The sequence below is a fragment of the Miniopterus schreibersii genome, assembly GCF_964146895.1.
Source record: "Miniopterus schreibersii genome assembly, chromosome: 18".
NCBI lineage: Eukaryota > Metazoa > Chordata > Mammalia > Chiroptera > Miniopteridae > Miniopterus > Miniopterus schreibersii.
In genome coordinates, this window is record NC_138121.1 from 28,541,161 (window position 1) to 28,556,593 (window position 15,433).

Here is a 15,433-nt window from a genome sequence, read left to right on the forward strand (position 1 = left end):
AGAACTTGGTGCCGAGCTTTGCCTCAGCCTCAGGTCCCCTAACCAAGCCCACTCCTGCTCCCAGACCCTCGCGCCCACACACTGGTGTTTCTTTGATGCTCACGGGGCTGTATTTTTAGTGAGTTTTGGGAAGTGGGTACCCCACAAACCTTTGAGGGGCAGGTGACATAAGCCATGGCCTCCTCCTCCCTCCCTTCCTCACCAGGGACAGAGGCAGAGTGGACCTTTCTGTCTAGAAAACACAGAACTTCACTCCCCTGCAAGGCTTTCAAAACCCCAACACTGACCACTCAGAAGTTCCAGGGTCATGGGGTCAGGGAGGGGTGGGGAGAAACTGCACATTCCAGCAGCCACCTTGCTACCTCTGCCCCTGCATGGGACACCTCAGGCCAAGACTCTGTTTTGGATTCCAGTGGAGTATGAGGAGCTGCCCTCCTGATGGACTGCCCCCCCACGAAGTCTGGAAGCACCCCATGTCTTTCTTTCTCCCTCTCTCGTGCGGCTGAGTCACCACTTTGCTCTCCAACAACTGCCACATGACTTCACTGGGTTTGGCTCCGGGGCTCAATGTCCTCCTGAGAGAGAAAAGCAACCCAAAGAAGAGTATCCAAGTAATTGGGGAGCATGCCAGGGGCACCCCGGGACCCTTGCATGACCCTGGTGCTCTGGGGAGGCACTGCCCATGCCTGCCCACCCTCCCACAGACCAGCCCTAGGACACACACCCCATCCTGAGGGCAGCGAGAACACTGCTCGAGCTCAGCTCCTCTGGGCCTCAGCATTCCCGTCTGCAGTGGGGCAGTGGAACCCATGGGTGGCGGGGAGGTGAGCCCTGGGCATGCCTGCGACCCCAACTGGGAGCACCTGCCACCTGGCTTCTCGGCTTCTTGCACTGCATCCAGGCTCCCAGAGGCATTTCCATACTCCTTGGTTTGGATAAAGTCCAACATGCTCATCGGACAGGCAGGATTTGCCCAAAGTCACTCCCGTGGGGTCCTGACTGCCTGGTCAGTGTCTCTCCCCCAACATGGTTCTGCCACTTTCCCCAGTTGGCCAGGCCTCAGCATTTACTCCTGTCCAGGCTGTCCTTTCTATAGCAAGGCACCAGCCACCTTGAGTCTCATCAGGATGGCGGTCTGCACCTACTGACAACTCGGGTGTCCTCCGTGAACCTTGGCCTAGGCAGAATCGGCCACCCGCCACTTCTTGGCAGTGTTTGAGGCCAGTGTGTCAGCCAGGAGTCACACACATAAGGGGAATATGATGGCTGTCATCTACACTGACCACAAGAGCGGTGCCCCTGGACTGTGTGACCAGGAAGCCCTGGGAGCAGAGCACAACAGCGGCTCCAGTGGCCGAGGTCTCCATCACCAGGCACTGTGCCCAGGGGCACCTGCCCCAGAAGGAGGATGCCAGCCCATCGTGCACACAGGGAACCCAGGCTCAGAGAAGCACACTGATTTCCCTGAGGACACCCCATGTTCCAAAGTGACTATATATTGTACGGCTCTATTTCTGACCTCTTTTCTGTTCCATTGATCTCTGTATCGATCTGTCCCTTTGCCAGTATTGCCCCGTCTTTATCACTGTAGACCTGTAGCTTAGTATATGTTAACTTGCATTTCATTTGTTAGGGGTGAGAGTGAGCATCTCTTTATGTGTTTGGGGGCCATTTTTCTTAACCATCTGCTCATATCCTTTACCCACTTTTCCACTCATGGAGTTTTTCTTGATTCTAGGAGCTTTTAGATGTTGAAGGAATATCTGTTATCTTTAGATTCAGTTCAGCAGCCGTTTGTTCATCCAGCAGATGCAGAACACATGATGCAGGGGTGGGGGCTCACTTTGCAAAGAACACACAGGGTTTGCTGACCTGGTCTCTGCAGCCAAAAGCTTTATTATTTTTTCCCCATCACCATTTATGCTCTCTATTCCCTCTTCCACCTTCCCCTTCCCCCCTCCCCTATAGCATGTCATTTATAAAAGCTGCCCTTGCACCACCATGGGGAAACAGTGGCCGCAGCCATGTCTGTCCTGTCCACCCACCTCCACCAAGACACTGCAGTGCCAGACAGCAGATGCCCCAGTGTGACTCGGGTGGAGAAGCAGGGGAGATTCCACTGCCAATTCCAGGCTGACGGCAGAACCGCAGGGAGCGGGCACATCTTGATTTTGGCTTCAGCAAGCCCATGGGGCTGTAGCCACTAGAGGCGCCTGTCGGGCGAGGGCAGTGTGACATATGATTTTTCAAAGACTCAGGAGTGTCAGGAGAGGTGTGACATGTGCCATTCACCCCAGCTCAATGGCCTGGCAGTGGGGCTTCCCCAGAATAGTCCAGAGAAAGCCAAGTGAGGCCAGGAGCTGGTGCTGCCCACACCCTGCCCTGGCTCCCACTGCATCCACATAACCCCTGCCCATGAGGCTGACTGCCCAATTCTGGGTCCTCATCGCCACCACACTCACCCTCACTCGTGCTTGAGGGGCAGCCACACCAGCTTTGTGGGACCCTCAGCCCCTCCAGGCAGATTAGAGAAAGCCAGTGGAAGAAGCAGCAGCGGCAAATAATTGTTGTAATAATTTTTTTAACCCAATTGACCACTGGGCTTCAGGGCAGCTCAACTAAGGGGTGAGAGAGCAAGGGAGACAATAAATGGCACCAAAATCTGGAATTGCCTCACTTGTCCAGGACTGGCATGCTCTCTGGGTGGTCCTGTCCCTCAGCTGCCAAGGGTTCCAATTCCATTGCCCCCAGACAGAAGGGTAGGTGTGGGTAGCTCTGCCTTTGGGGAGGAAGCCCTGGGACCCTGCTGGGGAAGAGACATGGGTCTCACCATATGTTGGACACAGGGGGGTGGTCTGGCCCAGTCCAAGCAGCGACAGGGGTGGCAGGGATTCCAAGGAGGTGGGGTGCTTGGGGATCTCGGGAGGGAGAGTGTATGGCTGCTCTGGGAAAGGCAGTCCTCAGCCACCTGCTGCCTGACCGGCCAACTCACCTTCTACGGAGCAGACTCAATGCCTCGCTCCAAGTCTGACTTGTCTGAATTTTATAAGTCCCAAGGCCTTGAACTTCGAGGCCTCTGTCTAGGGTCTCTGACCTCGGCAAACTCCCGCCCAGACTCTGGCTCTAGCTGTTGCATTTGCTTTTGCGCCTTTTGCTTTAAAGACCCTGCTTGGCCCTGCTATGGTTGGTTGGTTGGGCTTTGCAGTACTTTTTAACTTCAGTTCTCTGTCCTGACTCTTCAGAAGGCTGCTGTTTTGTTGACTTATCTCTATGGCTCTTGTGTGTTTATTATGCTCCCCAGACAGGCCCTCACCCCGCCAAGGAGGAGGGTACAGCGACCCTCCAAGAGCATGTTGGGTTCCCCCAGCCTGGTGAGGATTGGCAAGTGTCCACAGGCTCAAGTGGTTCTGGGTTTCATAGGATTCCCAGGAGCAAAGACCCCTGAGACCCCCCACCGCTGAGCCTGAGCAACCTGCCCCAGTCAACCTAAAGTGCTGTGGGTAGATCTTTGCTCCCCTGGCAGTGCAGAGCCTCTGGCGGTCAGAGCGCTCGGGGACTAGGCTTTCCCCAAAGGGCCAGATCTTGCCTTGAATTAACACCTGTGACAGTGGTGCTCTGGGGAGCCCTCTCTGCTTTTCAAATCCTGTGTCTCCTCCAGCCTCACTTTATTCATTTGACATGTTTCTCTGCCCAGAGAAAATGAGAACACGAAGGTCTCGGTTAATAGGAGACATGTACTGACTCGTCCCAGGTCTCCCTGCACGAGACCTATCAGGCTCTCACCGACCCCTGCGCCCCATCTACAGGCCTGCGTCTTCCTCTGGTTTCCGCCCCTCTCTTCCTTCCCCTTCAGCCATCTGCTCTGGCCCCTGCCTGGCCCACCCCAGGTACCTTTGGAGTAAGATCTGTGGCTCTGGTTACCTCCGCCAGGAGCTCCAGAAGACAGAGCTGAGGCAAAGCTTACAGGCTCCCACCTTTATTTAAGGAGGGGATGCCAGCAGTGCCATAGGTGCATCTCCTGACTACAAGACCTTCACCAGGAGCTCTAAAGCCATAGAGCCAGGCAGGAACCCAGAGCTGGTGTGGCAGCTCGTTGTGGAGGGGGGTATCCCCTGAGAGGGATGGAACTGTCCCTCGGAGCACCTGCAGGAGAGAAAGGAGGGCAGGCATCTGCCCAGCACCTTCGCTCTTGTCTCCACTGGCTGGGTGGGCCCTATAAGAATGAACACCCTGCCCACCCACCAGGGCCACTCAGGAGAGCAGAATCCAACCAGGGTGATATTTCACCCACATCCAAAAGCCCAGGGCGACTGGATGCCAGTGGAGAGCTGCCCAGCAGAGTGGAGGAGGGAGGCAGGCAGTGGGAAAGGGTGTGCAGGTGTGTCCCCTCCCGTCGCCATCCTCAGATTAGACTCACACTTTGTGTGCAACCCCAGCCCTTTCGTGCTCCTGCCTGGGGAGCACCATAGCTGGTTTTCCCAGGAAAAGTGCTAGGAGCTCCACACTGGACGAGGTGGGTACTCCTGTTGCACTCAACACCTCACCTAATGGGTACGGAGGGACCCGTGACCTGTTTATGAGACTTCCCACTGCCCTGGGCTGCAGCAGCCCCAGAGCCCTCAAGCCCAGTGCAGTCCTCTACACTGGGGAGACTGAGGCCCAGGGGGAAAGGGCCTCCACAGCCCGACCTCCCAACCTCCTGACTTCCCAACCCTGGCCTCGGCCTCTTCCTGAGGAAGGACAGATGATTCTGTAATTGAGACACACAGTATGTGAGCTCCACGAAGGCCCACAACCCTGGGCCCTGAGCAAGGTCCGAGCCAGCAGGAATTGTGTGCTGAAGGCTCTGGGATGCCCTCCCAGGACAGCCAGCTCCTCGAGCCCCACAAATGTGAGCATCCCACGCCTGCAGACTGAGCAGAAAGCAGAAACAGCCAAGGGCGCCAGGGCCTATTTATCAGGACTGCTCCAGCCTTCACGTGGCACGCTCCTGAGCAGCTCCAGACGGCCGCTATTTCATCTGCCTGCAGCGAGTGAAATAAAACACTGATCGTGACCTGATGTTTCTGCATCTGCGCCCAGATTCCAGATATCCAAAGCAATCACGCTCGCTCCACAGGGAATTTCCGCGGCTATTTTTCTCTGCTTATTATTTTTCTCTTGACTTTTCCTTTCTCGTTACTGTTCCTGCTCAGGATGGAAAGTCTGTGTTGCTGGGCAGTCCCAGGTCATGCTGGAAGGCCCGCAATTAGTGGCTAACTGCTGAGCCCTTCTGGCTTTGAGACCGTGCTGTTTGCTTGAACTTTCACTCGTTCTTTCACTCATTTATTCTGGTTTTTGGCTCAGGAACGTAGAGACCGTGTCCCCAGTCCAGGGCTGGCAGCCACTCTACAGTCGTGGAGTCAGCCCATCCACTTACTCACTGCGTGGCTTGGGGCAAGTTGCTTTGCCTCTCTGAGCCTCAGGATCCTCCTCTGTAAGACAAAGATAATAGTAGAACCTGCTTTTCAGGGTTGTTAGGAGAAGCCAGCCATACACTACGTGGAATGTTCTGGACCAGGGTTGTCTTCCAGCAGAGCTCAGCAAGGGTCGCAGGTTTGATTCCCAGTCAAGGGCACGTACCTGGGTTGCAGGTTCAATCCCTGGCCCAGTTGGAACATGTGCAGGAGGCAACCAATGCATGTGTGTCTCTCTCACATCAATGTTTCTCTCTCTTTCTCTCCCTCCCTCCCTTCCACTCTCTCTAAAAATCAATGGGAAAAGTATTCTCGGGTGAGGGTTAACAAAAACAAAAAAACAAAACAAATAATGGACTCCTTGGAAAAGCTTCTGGGACAGGCTGGACAACAGAGCACGTGGGAACACAGGAACAGGTGGGGCTCATCGTCACCAGGGAGGGGGCAGGTGAGGGGCTCAGACAGCTCAGGGGCTGTGGAGAGTGAGTTCACGGGAAGGAGAGCCAGCCGGGACCAGCAGGGGCAGACGTGTGAGGCCTGAGTGCTCCCAGCTCTGGGTGAGGGGTGTGGGCTCATGGCTGGGCCACCTGTGAGGGCCTCGAATGCCCTGGGAGGGAGGCTTGGATGGTGTATTGAAAGGAAGCCACTGGCCATGGCAACTGGCCCTGCTTTGTCTCAGCTGTGTCTAAGATGAGAGCAGCGGGGCGGGATGGGGGGCTGCGCCAGGCTCTAGGTTGTACATGAATGAATGAATGAATGAATGAATGAATGAATGAATTTGCTAGTGGAAGCCATTTGCTGCAATTGGCATGATATCATCTTTGGAGAAAGAGAATCATAGCTCTGTCACTTATACTATTTTCTCAATATATATTCATCCCATAAAAGACCTTTATGTAGAATGTGTTTTTTAAAAACTTCTATAAACCTATAGGGAAATGTGCTCAGTTTTATTAGCTATCAAGGAAATGTAATTAAAACCCCATGAGCCCTGGCCGGTGTGGCTCAGTGGGTTGGGCATCATTCCATGCACCAGGAGGTTGCCGGTTTGATTCCCGGTCAAGGGCACATGTTCAGGTTGCAGGCTCAGTCCCCAGTAGGGGGCGTGCGGGAGGCAGCCGATGAATGTTACACGCTTACATCCATGTTTCTCTCACTTTCTCCATCTCCCTTCCTCTCTCTCTAAAAATCAATAAACCATTCTTGAAAAAAAAAAAATAATTTTTTTTAAAAAACATGAGATCCGACTGTCCACTCACCAGGAGGTCTAAAGCGAAACCCATGGGCCATGCCAAATGTCCAGAGAACAGGAAGCTCCTGGAAGGTGTGTGCAGTGTAGGGAGCTGATGCTATGTGTTCACTTTTCTGTGTGTCTGTTATACTTGGGGGAAATGTTTTAATAACACAGAAGGGCTATCTTGGAATAAAGGACTACAGCTTCATGGAGGACTCCCCAGCTTGCCTTTAGTCTTCCCTCATCACCGTGGATCACAAGAACTTCCTCATAGCCCCTTGTGGTCCAAAGACCTGCTCTGGAGGAGGCTGGCTTCAGGGGCACACCAGCCCCCGTGCAAGCAGCCAGGCTATTTTACAAATGCATGCACACACACGCACACCAACATTCTCCAATATAAAGATTTTTTTAAAAACACAAATGCTCCTTAAAGAGAGAGTGAGCGTGGGGTGGGGGTGGGGGTTCTTCAGAAAGCCGGTCTGTCCCTACGTCGACACCTGTGGAGGAGAGATGGAGGCCAGATGTTCCCACGGGCCATGGTGACCTGGAAGCGATTCATTAGCCGGCGGATGAGATAGGAGCCTGTGGTGTATTTGGCCGCAGAAGGCAGCTATTTTTTATGCTTTGCTGACAGTCTAAACGATCCTACATAAACCAGAGGGTGGAAGTAGCCAGTGAGCACCTGGAAAGGATAAGCCCAACCAGCTTCCTGAGAACACAGCTGCGACCGTGAGGACCGAGCCACCACCAGTGCTCATGTTTAAACGTCAAATATCAGCGGAGGGTAGGAAAACATCTCTTTGGGGACCACTTCGGATTAGTGGGAGTTAGTTCAGATAATGAGTGCCAGTGAGGGCAGAGAGCAGACGCAATCACCCGGAGAAAACCCTCGGAGCTTGCGATTCCTGCAGCCACTGGCGTTCCCAGCGTGACGTTGACAGCTGGGGTGGGGAGACACCTCGCAAGCCTATCACACTGCCTGCTCGAGTCCTCACAATTTCACCCCATCTTTGTGATAATCCGGAAAGGAATGCTCGGGTTTTTATATCTGTGTTCTCAATGGACCAACTGAGGGTCCAAAAGACAGGGCAAGTGCCCAGGCTCCCTGGAAAATTAGCCCAGAGGCTGGGACGGTACCCCACCTGTTGGCTCTGAATTCAGCACAGTTTCTGAACAAATGTTTGTCACAGACTTTGGTTGTCCCCTTCTCCAAAAGGCTGCCAGGCCTGTGCACAGGAATGGAAGTCTCCTGGTCGGCATTTGGCTTCTTGCCTCTTTCGCTATCCAGCGGGTGGAGAAGAAGATGAGCGAACTCACAGTCTGAGGACCGACAGAGAGGCCAGGCAGGGGACACCGAGAGGGGAGGGCACGGCACCAGACCACAAGCTGCTGGGTGAAAGAGCCAAGGTGAGACACAGAACCCTGGAGGGTGAGGGCAGCAGGGGCTGGAGAAAGCAGGACTGAAGCCCCATCAAGACGAGGGTCCCCTCCTGTGAGCCTGTGGAAGAGACCACCTGCCTGAAAGGTGCCTCTCAGCGACTTCGGTTAACCCTGCACCGGGCAGCAAACAGGGTCACCCCTCCCTTGAGTGACACCCCTCCTCCCAGGACACCATGCAAGGACCAACAAAAGCACATTAGAGTTGTACCCCATTGACTTCAAAGGGGCACACGGAGTGAGAAAAACAAGGAAGGTGTCGAGGAAACAGTGTCACAGAAACCTCAGTGGCTGTGCCTGCGGGTCACCGTGAGCATGCAGGTCTGATTGTCACTGTGGGAGTGTGGAGCACAACGGAGACACGCTCTGCACGGCATCCGTGGGGCTGGGGCTGGGCACGGCGAAGGTGATCTGTGAAAAGGCAGGGGAGGAGGGCCATCGGGCAGAGCCCTTCTCCTCCACGTGGCCCGGCAGCCACCCCCCTCCCCGCCAGCCCACTGGTCTGGATTATGGTGGTTTCCTGAGACGAGCAAAGCCCTGGCGCTGCTTCTTGAGAGTTTCAGTCTAAATGCTCGTTTCATTCACAGAGTCTGCGGCGGCTGAGAGGGAAGAGCTGTGCGGAGGGTGGACCAGCGGGCACCCTGGCTCGTCCCTCGGAGTGGAAATATCAGCCTGTGACCAGGTGTCGCAAAGGTAAGAAGAAGAAGCTTTCTCTTCTCTTTAGAGTTTGATTTGGCGGCACATCCTGTCTTGTTGGACTCCTGCTTATTGCCGGGGTTACGCTGTGATGAGTTAGGACTGGGCTGTGGTGACGTGTTGCGCTGAAGTTGCCGCATGGCTAGTGTTGAGCTGACGTTAGTGCACGGTTAGTCCTGAGCTGACATTGGTACAAGGAAGTGAGTTTTGCATCGACGTTGGTACATGGTTAGTATTAAGCTGACATTGGTGCACGGTTTGGGGTGGTTGTGGACAAGAGATGTGACCCAGCCATTCAAGAGGTTCTTAAAATGGGCAGGAAAATCATCTTCGGTCAGGTCCAAGGCCTTGGATGGAAGTGCTCGGGGCAGTGCTGGCTGTGTCCACAGGGGGGCGGAAGGCAGCCCTGGGTGAGCGTCATGGGCTTTGACGGCGGTTGGAAACAGTGCCTCCGGCTGGCTGTCTCTCTTCACCTTGTGTCTCAGGCTGAAAAGTGGGGTCACATATAAAGCTAGACATGGGTACTGGGTAGCAGCCCCTGGGGCTGCATTGAGAAACGCCCGGGGCCATCGCTGGGCCTGCCGAAGAAGCCCCTGGTAGCCATGGGGAAGAGAGCCATGTGCAGAGCATGCCCATGCCCACTGGCTCTTGGTCCTGCCTTTCAGTTTTCCTTGGGAAGAAAGTGATCTTCTGATGTCCACCCCGCTGAAGATGCTGGGGAACATTTGGAGGCAATGTGGGCAGGGGGAGACGTGCACAAGGTGCGGAATGTGGCCAGGTCTGAGCAGGGTGCACAGCCCTCGCCTGTCCAGATGTCACTTCTCCAGCCCCAACTCTTATCTGTGGGCTGTGGCAGAGCACCACGAGAAAGACCCTGACCGTAAACTTGTAAGGTTGTCCTGCCCACAACAGTAATCCCTGTTATGAGAACCAGCTACATCTTACATCTCCTACTGGGACGGACGCAGCTGTTGATTGTAGCTATAAAACACGCCTCTGGAAAGCGGCTTCCTCGGGGCTGGTTTCTGATGAGATTTGCAGGGGGGAGCGAGTGTTCCAGGAGCGCACCACTTCCCAGCAGCCCTGAAGCTCCTGATCAGGCACGCAGAGTCCAGAGCATATTGACACTGAGCTTATAAGGGCCAGCAGGGCCCGTACAAGTCCATCGGGAATGTGGCCAACGCATTATGTCATGAGATTTGCCACCCATTTTCTCATTTCTAATGACTCAAGACAGTGCTGCTCAGATTGTTTATTGTAGCCTTTGACATTTATTGGAGCAAATGCTGGGTGGTAAGCGGTTGGCTGTGTGAGGGGCCAGGAGAATGACTGGGAGGGGGCATGAGGGAACTTTCTGGAGTAATGGAAACCGTCTATATCTTGACAGGGTTTGAGTCACAGAGGGGGATGCCTCTGTCAAAATCCATCGGCTAGTATGGTGTGCATTTCACCATATGTAATTTTTCCTAAAAAAAAAAAAAGCAGCCCTGGCCAGTTTTCTCAGTGGTTAGAGCGTCAGCCCATGGACTGAAGGGTCACAAGTTCAATTCCCAGTCAAGGGCACGTACCTCAGTTGCAGGTTCGATCCCCAGCCCTCGTCAGGGTGCATGTGGGAGGCAACTAATCAATGTGTCTCTCTCACATTTTTTTTTCTCTCTCTCCCACTCTTCCCTCCCTTCTACTCTCTCTAAAAATCAACGGGAAATAATCCTCGGGCAAGGATTTTTTTAAAAAGCAAGCTCTGACTCTAGTTAATGCAATTGATGCTGAAGTGTTCAGGGACATTGCGCGTGGATGTCTGCTATGTCCTTTGAAATGCATCAAAAAATAAGATGGGCAGGTGGAGGGAGGGAGAGGCAGACAAATGTGTAATAAGCCACACAGCGAGATGTGCATAATTGTGAACCAAGGTGGCAAATCTGTGGGTGTTTGCTGCGCCAATCTTTCAGCTTTTCCGTGTTTGAAAGTTTTCCTAATAAAATGTTGGCCAAAAAAATTCTGGGTGAGGTGGTAGGGAGGCTATGGGGGCCTGTTATATTATTTTTTAGGCCTTTCTGTACTTGCGATCCATAGGCATTCATGGAGTTGGTGTGGGTTCTCAGGCAAGCACTTTGCTGATGGCCTGCGAGGTAGCCACTGCCCCCAGGTGAGCTGTGCACACTGAGCCAAGGCAGCCCCAGGTGCGCCCAGCTTTGCCAGTTTTCTTGATGCTTTGATGATGTTGCTACAGTGGCCTTGTAGCTCCGTGAGCAGACAGAGCTCCTAGCTAACCCTAAAAACAGGCTCCAGTAAGAACAGGTATGAAATCGACCGCTGATAGTCCCAGGGTGGGGGCCCCTTCTGAGGAGAGCCAAGGGGTGGTGGGCAGGTAAGACAGATGGGGGAAGGACAGCACACTGATGTCATCCTCCCATAAGAGGTCCGTCCTTTCCCACAGAACCCTTTACAGGTTGAGCCTCAGGATGTGGCCCACCTCCCCTTGCAGTAGGATCAATGTGCTTTTTAGAGCCCAGGGTCAGCAGTCCTGGTTGCTGATATCTGCCATTATTAGCAGACTCAGTCTCAGGTGGTGGTCAGGGCTCTCTGCACCTGCCCTTTGCTCTAAGCACATGCCTGTCTCTTCTCCTTCCTCTGCCCATCACACCTGTGTGCAGAAGCCAGTTCTCCCATACCATCCTCTCACAGCAGGGCACGTGCGGGCCTCTGATCTGGGCTGCAGTATGGCCGTCCTCTCCCTCCCGCCCTCCTCTCCCTCCCCGCCCTCCTCTCCCTCCCCGCCCTCCTGCTCTCACCTGGCTGGGCCTCTGCCAGGGCTTCGTCTTGAGCAGGTGTGGGAGGGAGCGCAACGTGAGTGCCGATGAGATGCTGGGGCTGACGCGAAGAGATGCCTGACATGCAGGTGAACTGCTGTGACCTTGAGAAGCCATGAAAAATACTGTCACATGCCCAGTGTGGCATGTGGCCCACAGAATGGGGCTCCCCAAAGGCCTGAGGACCAGGCTTTTTTCACCCATCCTTGTAATGGCATATATGATGCACTCAAGGGAATATATGCAAAGCACAAGAGAGCTGTGAGCTCAAAGGCAAAATCCACCCTGTGAACCCATCTCCCAAGACACAGTCCACCCCATAGTGCCTTTTTCCATTGCCTAGCCCACCCCTGGCTTTGCCCCTGGAGGCAACCACACTCCTCATGCTTTTATGCTCTTGCTTTTCTTTATGGTTTTACCGTAGATAGAGCGTCCCTAAGCCCTGCAATTTGTCTTGGTTGCTTTTGAATTTTGTTAACTTGGTGCCATCCAGGGTGTATTTCATTCTGTGACTTGCTTTAGTCCATTGAACATTCGTCTCTGAGGTGCATTTGGGGTGCTCTCCATAGCTGAAGGCCTTTCCTCTTCGTTGCTGTATAATATTCCCTTGTGTGAATGCAGCACTGTTTACCTTATTCTCCTGTCCATGAACAGGGGAGCTCTCAGTGTTTAGCCGTTAACAGTGAAGCCGCTATGAACATCCTGAGCCCCCTGACGTGCAAAGCTCTCTCTAGGTGCAAGCGAGCACATGGATGTTGCATGTGGAGGACCGTCAAGCGCAATTGCACCCGCAGAGCCAGGCATTTCCAAAAGGGCTGCACCACTGTCCACGCCCACCAGAGGGCAGCCCTCACCCCAGGCACCGCCGCAACACCGTTTCCTCATTTTCATCAGTCTCGAGTGGTGACAAATTGCATCTCTCTTTTTATTTTACCGTTTTATTGTATTATAAATACACATCATTTAGAATGCCAAATAGTTCTATAAGACTTGCATGAGAAACAGTGTCCCTCCCAGGCCCTCCATCCCCTCGGCACCGTTTCCTGTCCTTGAGTATTTATGCCCAATTCATGGAGCTGCTTCTTGGGGCCTTTGCCTCTATGTCAAAATGAATATTTGTATATTGGTACCTCTCGATGTCCTGTTTGAGATATTATGTGTCCATCCTACACACTAGACCTCTTGCACCCACTCTGGTTAGCTCCATAGTCAACATTGGCTTCATGATGATCACATAGCCACAATTCGTAGCCGAGTTTTGTTGTGTGCTGTAATTTCCTTTTCTTTACTGCAAGGTTTGTTGTAAGTGTCTTGGGATTTCGGCTGGTTGGTTGTGGTTGGCTGGCTTGCGTTTCCATGCACTCATCACTAGCTGCATCCCAAACTCTCTCCCAGTTGTGCAAATCTCCTACCAGTGCTTCCAAACGCATGAGACCACCTAGCCACCTCATACCTGTGAAGTAAGCTTTTCTGGAGTCTTCTGTCGCTCCAGTCTGGACTGCATGTTCTCCATGCCTGGTGCCCAACAGAATCTCCTTGCCCCATCTCCCCAGGAAATATCTTCACTTTGGTCTTGTGTTGGGTCCCCTACTTCCAAAATCCATCTTTGACTTTTTGGGTTTACTCCCTTGTTTTTCTGGAGTGCATCCCCCTATAGCTTTCCTTAGGCCCTAAGGAGGTACATTTGCTGAGAAGTTCCGTGTCTTCAAATATGTTTCTTCTACTCTGTCACTCAGGCTCCTTGGTGGCAGGACCTTTCTTTGACTCATCACCTGCACCTTTGTTAACGCTCCTTCTCCTGCCTAGAATATTATCTCCTCCTCTTCTGCCCGCTCAAATCTTTATCATCCCATGTAAGCCCCTGTCATGTAGATGGAGAGACCAAGACCCAGAGAAAAACGGGACTTCCTTGCCCAGCAAAGACCCAGCCCAGGTCTCCTGACTTCCAGACACTGCTTCCTATGATAACAACTATGAACAAAGAAACCTTAGTATAAAGAGGTGACAAATACTATAAAAAAACCCACCCCCACTCCATGGGGGAGGGAGGCAGATTTATTGTCACTCTTTTACAAATGAAGACACTGAGACAGAAAGAAACAAAGTGACTTGGGAGGGACTCACTCCAGGCAGTCGAACTCTAAAGAGAGGTGTGCACCAGCGAGCGTGCACCGAGCTCTCTCTTGGTCCAAGTGCCTCCAGATCCTCATAACCGACGTTAGACATGCACAGACTAGCAGGCTTCCCGTTAGGATTTATAGACCAAATATGCAAGCTCCCAAAACACATGCTTGTTGCATGCTTTATATGGAGAGAGGGAATCCCTGCAACATCACCTCACTAGGAAATAGCTTTTTCTAGCCTAGAAACCTCATGCCATAGCTCAGGGTGATGGTCATTCAGAAGTGTCCAGAGCCTGGGGCTCTGTCAGAACACAAGGGAGACAGAATCTGTCTGGGCATTGGTTAGGAAAACAGCTTGTTCCCAAGTCACAGTTGTGATGCACACCCATGGAACGCCAACAGCAGCCGTGGACACTGCAGATGGGCTATCTATGGAGTGGCTCCTTTCCCAGAGAGATGAGGCACTTGCCACAGACGGGAGCCATCGCATGGACTCATTCACACCAGCAGGAACTAATCTGCGCTCTGAGCCACAGCCTGGCTATGCGTTTCCTCTCCAGCAGATGGATTTCCAGATGAAAGGCAAAATTTCCTGTGTCCTTGATCTCAAAGTTGCCTCTTGGATACTTCTCACTTCCTCTTAAACTGTGCCCATAAAGGGGAGAGATAAAGATAATTTTCTTTTGCAGAAAAGGGGCAGACGTTGGAAGTTCTTTGAACAGCCAGCTTCCAGCTTGGTATGTGAGGCCCCTCCCTCCACAGACAGTTCCCTCTGCAGCGCTGGGGCTGTGACACCTCAGGGTCGCGTTCAGTTTCACGCAACGAGCTAGTTGGATTAGGTTCGAAGAGCCCCAAACCAGTATCGTGTTTGAGATGCAGAGTCACTCCCTTCCTAAGGAATTCCTAAAAATCCTAGGGCTCCATCCTGTTATATACAATTTTACATTAAGAAATGGTGAGAATCTAAACAACCTTAACTCTGAGCATTGTACATTAAGTAGAATTGATATCGATTTCCTATCCAGCCATCCCCATTTCCACCTCTGAACTAAACCACAACAGAAGCTCTCTGGGTCTGATCACCCACAGCTTTGCAATCATCACAGGGTTTTTCATGCTGTAGGTTTTCAATACATGTCTGCTGAATGAATGAATGAGTGAATGATGAATGAGTGAATGAATGAAGTAACAGCTAGTAGGTGCCCGACTGTTCGGACTCTGATCAAAAACAACCTCGTGGACATCAAGCCAACCCTGTTTTCAGTACTCAATGTTTCCCCTGGGGACCCCCCACCCTGTACCTGCTGTTCCTGAAGTGGATGCGGAATTCTGTGTTCCTCCACTGAACTGGGCTGCTCCCTGCCTGATGCCCACGACAGTGCTTGCCACATAGGGGGCACCCAGGCAGTGCTTGTTGAGGTGACTGAGTGGGTTCCAGGTGCATCTCCATCCGGGAGCTTCTGTCTCTCTCTCGGACAAACACCCAGGCTGAGCAAGCCAAGGTATGTGATCAGAATTGCTGTTGGAAAGCACTGATCTGCAACTGAACTGCAGGACTGTACACACAGATATTGTACCCAGTGCACACTAGGGGTACACACAAGGAGGACCCAGACTATGACAGCAGGTCCGTCTTATCCATGACTGTTATGTGGCTCTGGGAGGGCTGAGCTCTAG

General features: G+C 52.8%; 1 protein-coding gene across 1 annotated transcript in view; it reads left to right on the forward strand.

Moving 5' to 3' along the window:
• Window positions 1-15,433, forward strand: part of ZNF469 (zinc finger protein 469) — a 165,063-nt gene that overhangs the window by 27,473 nt on the left and 122,157 nt on the right. Inside the window, exon 2 of the mRNA XM_081118913.1 lies at window positions 8,715-8,820. The gene's annotated coding sequence lies outside the window, so the exon portion shown is untranslated. The remainder of the gene's footprint in view (window positions 1-8,714; window positions 8,821-15,433) is intronic.